Below are 10,842 nucleotides of genomic sequence, written 5' to 3'. Positions count from 1 at the left end.
GTGCTCCTCAACGGGAGAGGCCACAACAGTGAGGCTCGCGTACCGCAAAAAAAAAAGAATGTACCAGGTGGTCTACCCACCCTTTCTGCAGATAGCCTGATTGAAATAACTTGACTTTCTAAGTACAATTGAGTAAAGACACGAAGACGGAGCAAGGGAAGGCGATAGCTGAGATGGATTTGAAGGAGAATAACTAAGTGGGTGATACTGTTTGGTTCTACCCTTAATATACTTACAGCACTCTGCCTAGTCAAAGCTTCCAACTGATACCCAGGGGGTGTGAGATCACAGAAGTCATGACTCTTGTTTCAAACATGGCTGTCCTAGCTGGTTGCAGTTCCCTTCAGCCACGGCTACCCCCAGAGCTTGCCTTATGACCCCTTGAATCTCAGAATTCCTGCACAACAGTTTTCAGCTTTATTTACATTCCTAACTTCAGATTCATCACAGAATTGGGTTGGGAGTCCCTACTCCATGTCTAAGTTCTACTGGCCACAGCCCTGACCAGGTCATCCCTCCCCGAAGTGGCAAGTGAACCAAATAGCAGCTTAAATCTTGATACCATCTTTCTACCCTAAATTACCATAAAGCCTTTCCAAAACAATTCAGCCATTGATTTATGGGCTATATTGGCACTTCTCAAACATTTTTTATGGCAGCTCCTTTACCTTATTCATTCCTAATTTCCAGTGGAAAAAGAATTTGAGAATAATCATCAAGATGATGATACAAGAAAAAAATCTAACAAAGGGAAAGCCTAGCGGTAATTTTTCATATATGTTAATAAATATTTATTAAGTTAATGAATATGTGTATAACAATGGAACACCATTAATCAATTCAAGTCAAAACTGATGACACACTCATAAAGATCAGTCCTTCCAAACTTTATGGACATTCCAGTCATCTCCTTTTACGAATTCTAAGTTTTAAGAGGTTAGAGGATACCTACTTTCACTGCTTCTATTCAGCATAGTACTGGAAGTTCTAGCCAGAGCAATTAGGCAAGAAAAATAAATAAAAGGCATCCAAACTGGAAAGGGAAAAGTAAAATGATCTCTGTTGGGAGATGATAGTAATACCAGAGCTGTGCTAAGCCATATTGGAGCCTATGACAAAAGGAGAATTTGGTAATACTGATTCTGTATTTTATTTAAAATTTGATATTTTGTTCATCATTGACTTTTTACATTAATTTTGATGTTTTAAAATATGCTTACCTTGACCGTTTAGTTTTTTGGTGCTTCCTTAAATTTTGTACCTGAGGTGAGTGCCTCACTTGTTTACCTTAGTCTGAGCCTTGTTTAAAACTCAGCAAGTTTCTAGTTTGTAGTCTTAATCATACCCCAAAGATTATGTCACTTTTCTGTAAGAATGGAAGGAAAATCTTATATCTGCAGATTACTTCCCAACCCATCTGGAGGCTCTTTACCATCTCGGGCTTTTGCATTTGCTATGCCTTGCCCTGCATTCTCTTCCTGTCTTCACATGGTTGGCTGTCTCTCATCCTTAACAGATTAAGTGTCTTATCAGAGAAATCTTCACCAAACTCCTTCTGAAATGGGTTTTTTAATGTCTCCCTTATTATTTGGAACACAGAATCCTATTTGTTTCTTTCATAGCGCTTTAAAAATTGCATTTATGTACGTGTTTGCTGAGTTCTTTATCATATGTACTCCCCCCTGCCATTACTCTATAAGCACCAAGAGGACAGGGACCCTATCTTGTTCACCATTATATCACCATTACCTAACAGAGGGCCTAACATACAGTAGGTTCTTAATATGTATTGATTGAATGGGTGAAGAAGCTAAGGGGGATTTAGAAACACCCAGATGAGTTGGGGACCTTCCCAGACAGAAGACTTTTGCTCTGCTTCCTGCTGAACGTCTGGAATGCAATCATCTTATCAGTTCCCCCTACCACCCACCAGAGTCCCAAACTCCTGAAAGTAAATCAGGTGGTGAGCATGGTTTGGGAGGCATGATCTAGATGGGATTCAGTTATCACTGAAAGCTGGTAAGGGGGTTTGGAAGAAAAAGTACTAGTCAGGGTAGAAGTGGAATGTGTAGTGGGAGGGAAGAGTGTTGTTGCACCAGGGCCAAATGGGAGTTATAACGAGACTTCAAGGGGTTTCCCTAGTACTAGTCAGGACTGGGGTGAACCCGGTCAGCCAGGGAAACCACTGGCCCTGATCAAACCAGAGAGGCCAGAACACAAATTACACTAAGCAACAGCTTCGCCCTGGAATGCATTCAGGCCTGGCACCAACCAGGTTGACGACCGATGTTACTAAGGAGCCAGAAGACACAGGTTTATGAACACAAGGATGCCCTCCACTCAATACCATAAGGTTATATAAGCAAATACACCAAGACACCAACTTGGAGTGAAGCAAGGGGGAAGAAGAGGGGTAAAAACTAAAAGACCAAAGACCAAAAAGACTAGTTACAATTGTTTTTTTTATTAATATTCATTAGTTCTTTTCTTTTCATTTCAGTAATACTTTTTTTTGGCCTTGTTAGAGAATTGTACAATAAGCATCTGATTTGCTCTTAATCTATTAAAAATAGAGAAGGATAATTGAAAAGTATGCTGAACATCAAAGCTGATCTGGTGCTCAATGGAAAAAATGGAGAACAGACGCTATCATTTTGTCTCAGTCTGCTTAAATTTAGGTTTAAATCATTGAATTGGGCTAAGTTTGTTTTTCTTCTTTCTCCTGTCTTGTAAAGAAGACCACTTCAGTTTTGGAGAACTAAGAATCTACATTTTCTTAACACATTCAAGAGACAATGTAAGAAAATTAAAAGATTTCACGGCAAATGAACAAAAGAACTCTGATGAGCTATGATTTGGAAACATGGGTCTGTATGGCTGATTTGAATACTACCTATTGTTGCTTTTTGTTTGGTCCTAGAATGATTGACTTATAGACTACTAGAGCTGGGCAATTCCTTAGTACTCACGTGTTTCAATCTTCCTTATTTGACAAATGAGGAAAGATATTATTTGTTCATCCCAGTTTTATTCCTTTAAAATGCCATCCTCACCTCACAAGTCATGCTAGAACTCATATGGAAGATGTCCCCACTAAGTTACATGGATCCTCCACTTTCACTTGCCCTGCACTCCCATCCTGTTCCAGGCTCTCACTCTCTGTTAATGCTTCATCCAGACTCTCCCTCTGGTGCATAACTCAATACTGTATCTCCCCCTTTAGTGGTCTGACTTCAGAGTTGGCTCCATTTCTAAGCAGTTACTCTTGCTATGGCTCTGCAGTAAAACGATCTTATGAGTAGCTCCTATCTAGATAAGCTTCTTCCTGGTTTGACCCGGCCCTCAAGACTTCACACCAGTATATTGATCAGTAGGCAACATTCTCAGGTCTGTTCTGACCTTGGCAATGAGAATAAGTATCTCTTTTATTTTTCTACATCTTGATGTCTTCAATTAGATTATAAATTCCTTGAAACAAGGATTATTCATCTTTATATTCTTCCCCACATTACCTAAGACAGTTGTTGGCATATAACCAGTGACAAAAGTATTGGTTAATTGATTCAAATCACTCCCTGATCACCAATACAACCCCACTCCATATTCTGAGTGAGCAGGGTAGGCAGCTGCTGGCTTGATATAAATTTAGAATTTAGGAAAGTTCTCCCAGCCCAAGGACTGTTCCTCTCTGCCAGGATCCCTAAAATAACCACATTACTCACCGCTTTGAGTCAAGGCCTTGAAAATTCTTGTTAAAATGCAAATGTCATTTGAGAGAGATAACATGAAGTTATCAATACCTATTAATAACATAGAATATTATTAGTTTAGCAGAGAATATGAAAGATCCAGAGGATGGAAGGGCAGACTTAAGTCAACCCAAAATTTAGGACCTAGTAATATCAGGAACTAGGAACTGGTAATATCAGGAACTAGTATCTTGGCAATAGGTGGATGCATATTGAAAGGAAAAATTATCTCAGAAAACTCAAATGAGGTGATAGTAAAAATGCACCTGATACAGTGAAAAATGATTAATAGTAATATAATAACTTTTTTAGGTACATACGCTGTGTCATAGTTTTCTAGGTACTTTACATATTTTAGCTCACTTTTCATTTCTTCATCTCTAAGATAGGTATAATTATTATTCCACACTTTTAGTTGAAGAAACCAAGTCAGAGAAACATTAGTGATTTGCCCAATGTCACAAAGCCAGTACGGGGTAGGGCTGGAATTGGAACAAGCTCTCTGGTTCTAGAGTTTCTAGGTTGAACCTCCAAGCCACAGCCTTCGATTGTTGTTTTCGTAATATGGTCATGATTTTAACCACAGAAAGAGGGTTGACCATTCATTCCTCTCAAACTCACTCACCTGCAATCTATGAGTTTCTCCATACGTCTATTCATTTCCATTCCTCCTACAAGCTAACCCAAGTTCTCTATTTCTTTTCTAGGAAGCACTCACTGTCTGCCAAGCACTGTGCCAGACCTTATCTCATTTAAGCCTCAGATAAAATATTAATAATTTCTACATGAAGAAACTAAGGCATAGGAAGCTCATTACCTGCCCCCTGCGAAAGTCATTCTGTAATATTAGTCCTGGGATTTGAACCCACAAAGGCTGATTCCAGAGCCCTTAGTCATATTTCCCGTGTGACCCAACCACATGGTCATCCTACAAGTTTCCTAACTCACCTCCCTTTGGCTGGTCTTTCCCCCAACCCAACTCCCACATCTCAAACCCTAAGGTCCCCTCTCCTGGCTCCTAATCTGTTATTCAAGGAAATGGAGGCTGAGGCTCCCACCTTCTTCTTACTTCTCCAGGTATAAGTACCTACTGAATAGTTACTAACACATTTGACTACATTTTAAAAAAGAAGAAGAAATTAAACATTTCTCCAAGGCCACAAACAATTCAACAAACAAAGGGCAACTCAGTGGGGAGTGGGAAGGGGGGAGGGGCAAGAAAGAGGTAGGGGATTAAGAGGTACAACTATTATGTATAAAACAAATGAGCTACAAGGAGCTCTTTCCCATCTTGCAAGATGGCGGGTGAAAAAGCTGAGAAGCCAGATACTAAGGAGAAAAAACCTGAAGCCAAGAAGGCTGATGCTGGTGGCAAGGTTAAAAAGGTGAAGAAGGTTAAGAAGGGGAAGCCCCGCTGAAGCCGAAACCCTGTCCTGCTCAGAGGAATTGGCAGACATTCCCGATCAGCTATGTATTCCAGAAAGGCCTTGTACAAGAGGAAGTATTCAGAAGATAAAGCCAAGGTTGAAAAGAGAAAGAAAAAGAAGGTGGAGGTTCTTGCTACTGTCACAAAACCAGTTGGTGGTGTCAAGAATGGTGGTACCCGAGTGGTTAAATTTTGCAAAATGCCTAGGTATTATCCTACTGAAGATGTGCTCTCAAAAATTGTTGAGTCGGCAAAAAACCCTTCAGTAAGCATGTGAGAAAACTGTGTGCTGGCATCACTCCTGGGACCATTCGGATCATCCTGCCTGGGTGCCACAGAGGCAAGAGGGTCATTTTCCTGAAGCAGCTGAGCAGCAGCTTGCTACCTGTGACTGGGCCTCTGTCCCTCAACTGAGTTCCTTGGCGTAGAACACACCAGAAATTTGTCATTGCTACCTCCACCAAAATTGATATCAGTGGTGTGAAAATCCCAGAACATCTCACTGATGCTTACTTCAAAAAAGAAGCTGCGTAGCTCTATTTACAATAGCCAGGACATGGAAGCAACCTAAGTGTCCACCGACAGATGAATGGATAAAGAAGATGTGGCACATATATACAATGGAATATTACTCAGCCATAAAAAGAAACGAAAATGAGTTATTTGTAGTGAGGTGGATGGATCTAGAGTCTGTCATACAGAGTGAAGTAAGTCAGAAAGAGAAAAACAAATACTGTATGCTAACACATATATATGGAATCTAAAAAAAAAAAGAATGGTTCTGAAGAACCTAGAGGCAGGACAGGAATAAAGATGCAGAATGGACTTGAGGACACGGGGGGAAGGGTAAGCTGGGACGAAGTGAGAGAGTGGCATGGACTTATATACACTACCAAAGGTAAAATAGGTAGCTAATGGGAAGCAGCCACATAGCACAGGGAGATCAGCTCCGTGCTTTGTGACCACCTAGAGGGGTAGGATAGGGAGGGTGGGAGGGAGACACAAGAGGGAGGGGATATGGGGATATATGTATACACATAGCTGATTCACTTTTTGATACAGCAGAAACTAACACACCATTGTAAAGCAATTATACTCCAATAAAAATGTTTTTAAAAAAAATTTTTTTTTAAAAGAAGCTGCGTAAGCTCAGGCACCAGGAAGGTGAGATCTTCGACACACAGAGAGAAAACTACGAGATTACAGAGCAGAGCAAGGTAGATCAGAAAGCTGCGGACTCACAAATTCTGCGAAGAATCAAAGCTGTTCCTCAGCTCCGGGGCTACCTTTGCTCTGTATTTGCTCTCACAAATGGAATTTATCCTCACAAAGTAGTGTTCTAAACTTCTTACAAAGAACCTAATTAAATAACTGACCCATTTGGAAAAACAAAAAAAAAAGCTGCAAGGATATATACAACACAGGGAATAGTACAACACAGGGAATATAGCCAATATTTTGTAACTATAAATGAAATATAACTTTTAAAAATTGTGAAACACTATGGTGTACACCTGATACTTATATAGTATTGTACCCCAATTAAACTATACCTCAATTAAAGGGGGAGGGCAATTCAGGAAAATACTTATAGCATATGTAGCAAAGGGCTAATTTTCTTCATTTACAAAGAGCTCTTAGAGATATGTCTCCACAAAAGGAAAAATTGACATGGGATATAAACAGGTTAAGTCCAGTTTAAAAGATCTGCACTTAAGAGATGGGCCAAGATAGTGGAGTAGAAAGACCCCGAGCTCACCTCCTTTCATGGGCACACCAAAATTACAACTATTTACAGAACAACCATCAATGAAAAAGGCCAGAACCTACCAGAAGAGATCTTCTACAACTAAAGATATAAAGAAGAAACCACAACCAGACACAAGAAAAACTTTCTGGCCTCCCCCTCTGTACCAGGAAGGGCAGATCGATTCTCCGACATCAGAGAGAGAACTAGACTCCTATCAGCCCGCAGATGGCGCCAGAGAAACCTACAGAACAAACCTTGCTAAAAACAACCCTTATTTTCCATTAGTTCCCTTTATATGTTTACCTTTCCACAATTTGCCATCTCCTAGAAGCCCAACGTGCTTTTCCTTTGTTTTGTCACTACTCTAAAAGTTTATTGTTCTTTATTAAGATGCTATAAAAACCCAGCTGACACCTTGGTCTTGGACTTTCCAGCTTCCAGGACTGTGAGAGATGTTTGTTACTTCAGTCACCCAGTCTATGGTTTTTATTATAGCAGCCCAAACGGCTATAAAAGGCCCCTGGGGGGGGGGGGGGGTTGTTTTGTTTTGTTTTGTTTTTTTGCGGTACACAGCCCTCTCACTGCTGCGGCCTCTCCCATTGCGGAGCACAAGCTCCGGACGCCCAGGCTCAGCGGCCATGGCTCACGGGCCCAGCCGCTCCGTGGCATGTGGGATCCTCCGGGACTGGAGCACGAACCCGTGTCCCCTGCATCGGCAGGCGGACTCTCAACCACTGCGCCACCAGGAAAGCCCCAGCTCTGGGGTTTTTAATTACTTCTCCCTACTCCTTTTCCACCTATCTTCCTCCTTCCCAGTCCGATGCACCATATGACCCAGCAAAACAATTTACTCACAGATTCTCACTTCTGTATGCTGGGAGATACTCCTCCACGGGTCTCTCGTGTTCCTACGTGTCTTACTGACTGTGCCAGAAATGCAAAGCCCTAACTGATCTTTACCAGGACCATTTTTCAGGATTATATATAACCTTTGTAGATGAGGCAATGTCTTCCTCTGGGACAAAGGGCAGACTTGCTTACTGCTTGCTATAAAACAACAGGTTCCCAAGCTCAGTGTTTCTCTCTTGTAATACAACCCACTACATGTGCAAGCATCCACCTGGATACTCTGTGTCACCGTTGTGGGGCTTAAGAAATAAGGAAACTGACACAAATATGCTGATTGATTCTTACGCTACTAGCCAGGCTATGAGTAATATTGTCCTTTGTATCTTACCCAGGAATCTTGTGTCTTCTGCCAACACCCATGAAGCCATAATAGGACTTCTCTGGTGGCACAGTGGTTAAGAATCCGCCTGCCAATGCAGGGGCCATGGGTTCCAGCCCTGGTCCGGGAAGATCCCACATGCCTCAGAGCAACTAAGCCCGTGCGCCACAACTACTGAGCCTGCGCTCTAGAGCCCTCAAGCCACAACTACTGAGCCCGCGTGCTACAACTACTGAAGCCCACACTCCTAGAGCCCATGCTCCGCAACAAGAGAAACCACCACAATAAGAAGCCTGCACACCACAACAAAACAGTAGCCCTGGCTCACCGCAACTAGAGAAAGCCTGCACACGGCAACAAAGACCCAGCACAGCCAAAAATAAAGAAATAAAGAAATTTATTTTTTTAAAAAACATACTAGGTGAAGTTATTAGCATGTAAGTAGAGTAAAATCAAATTTACCTGACAGTGGAGCCTCTTCTCCACTCCTATGTCACTGCTCACACATTCTCTTGAAACATTCTTTCCTCCTGCCTTTGCTTCTTTGTTTCTTCTTCTTTCTTTCTTTCTTTTTGGTTTTTACAGTTTTTAAATTCCTTTTTTCCTACTAATTTCAAAATTATACTTTATATTTTTATTCTTTTATTATCCTTAAGTCACGTTCCTCTACCTCCAAAAAATGTTTACTCAGTATCTCCTTTCCTCTTCCAAACTCTAAGAAGTTTCGGCATGCTTTAACACCAATTACACAACCTCTTTTTCTATGTTACGGTTGTCTTTTAACTTAATTTCACCTCGTTTTAATTTTCCTCCCCTTTCATTGTTTTATTTTGTCTGCTATAGGCAATTATTCAGGTTTACCACATGCTTAACAATCGTTCTGCTCACCATTGCCTCTTGCATCCCAATCCTTCCTTCTAGGTTTCAATCTTTTCTTAGAGTGAAGTATGTCTTTCAGTAGTTCTTTCAGCAATGGTTTGTGAGAAGTAAATTCTTTCCGCCTCTTTATCTGAAATACCATTATTTTATCCTCACTCTTTAGAGATTGCAATAGCAAATGTTTTTCACATTAGTGTACATAAGAGTGATCTGGGGGAATTTGTCAAATGCAGATTCTTGGGTTTCTTAGAGATTCTAGTTTAGTAGTTTGGGAAGGGATGGGATAGGATTAAATCTTTTCAATTACCACTCAAAGTGATTCTGATGTAAATAGGTCAAGGCCACACTTTGGGAAGAAATAGGTCTATAGACAGAGGGATGCCATGGAAAAGATTTTTAGTTTGTTTTTTACACTTTTTTCCTTATAAAATTTATACATACACGTTAAAGGGATTTTAGAAAAATGAGAAAGAAAAAGTCATTTAATTATATCCAAATATAATTGCTGGTAATATTATTTACAGCTGATGTTCATTATTAGCGGATTCCAAATTTGCAAATGCACCTACTCCCTAAACTTTATTTGGAACTCCAAAATCAATACTTGTGGACATGCACACAGCGCTGAACATTTTGAGTGGCCTATTGGACCCGCACCGGTTTCCAGATGAGGAAAGGCACACGCTGCCTTCTGGTTCAGCTCTCGTGCACAAGTGGCCAGAAGATGGAGCCGGTAGGGGGCAGTGTGGTGTAGCGAAAGAAGCTCCGGCTCCAGGATCACCTGGACAGGACTTGAATCTCAACTCTGGTTCCTGTGACTGATGAGATGGTCTCAGGCAAGTCACTTAACACCCCTGAACCTCATGGGTTTCTACCATGATGACTTGTTTTTAGTATTTAAAATGATAATCTATGTGACAGACATATATACATGAATATATTTCCCCTAGGAGCAATGATTCAGTATTTGCTAATACAGTGTTTCCAGACTTTATGGAATATAACTACCGTTTTGAAGATTGACTGTATTTTCTCCCAGACTTTTTAATATGCTTCAGGTTTTTGCAATATTGCTGTCGAGCTTTGTATATTTCTCATCCACATGAGCCTCTCCCTTTCCTGATCACCATCTCCAAGGCAGTGATTTCAACCTGGTTGCACATCAGAATCACCTGGGGAGCTCTTACAAGATACTGATGCCCAGACCCCATCTCCAGAGATTCAGATTCAATTATTATGAGGTGAGGCCAGGACTCAGTAGACTTTGAGTGCTCGCAGGTGGTTCCAGAGCAACCTGGAGCAGAACCTCTGTTTAGTTTCTTTGGCAAAGAAGCTAATGGTCTCAGTACACTTTGGAGGCAGCCCCCTATCCCTAAGGAATAGTACTACCCCACCCCCAGCCCTGCTCTGGCCATGGCCCATTCCTCTACCCGCCAGTGCCTGGAACTCACATCTAGTGTCCTTCCCAGGACAATGCTACTATTTGTGCCACTGAGCTCGTTGGAGGGGTGAGGTGGGAAGGGACTCATGGTGCTTTTACTGAGCTGCTCCTTAACCGCCCTTCAACAGTACCACACAAGGCTGAAAGAGTGACAGGCTTTCTGGAAGACTGGAGGTAACGGAAGGGAACCGCAGAGCAAAGCAAAATGCAAACCAGGCACCAGAGGTGACTGTTCTAATAGTCCAGGGTAGAAGAGCCATCACCACCAAACCTGTCTGCTTGCAGACCCAGATTCCTGACGTCGCCTTCTTCCCCTTAGGCAGTCCACGCAACACACCTCAGTGGAGCATCTCCCAGAGTTCTGAGTTT

General features: G+C 41.6%; 1 pseudogene; it reads left to right on the top strand.

Moving 5' to 3' along the window:
* Nucleotides 1–5,047: 5,047 nt before the first annotated feature.
* Nucleotides 5,048–6,518, top strand: LOC136125926 (large ribosomal subunit protein eL6-like; annotated as a pseudogene).
* Nucleotides 6,519–10,842: the final 4,324 nt, after the last annotated feature.

This window comes from Phocoena phocoena, chromosome 7 (assembly GCF_963924675.1).
Source record: "Phocoena phocoena chromosome 7, mPhoPho1.1, whole genome shotgun sequence".
Taxonomy (NCBI): Eukaryota; Metazoa; Chordata; class Mammalia; order Artiodactyla; family Phocoenidae; genus Phocoena; species Phocoena phocoena.
Note: the sequence above shows the minus strand (reverse complement) of the source record. Positions and strands in the feature narration are given on the sequence as shown.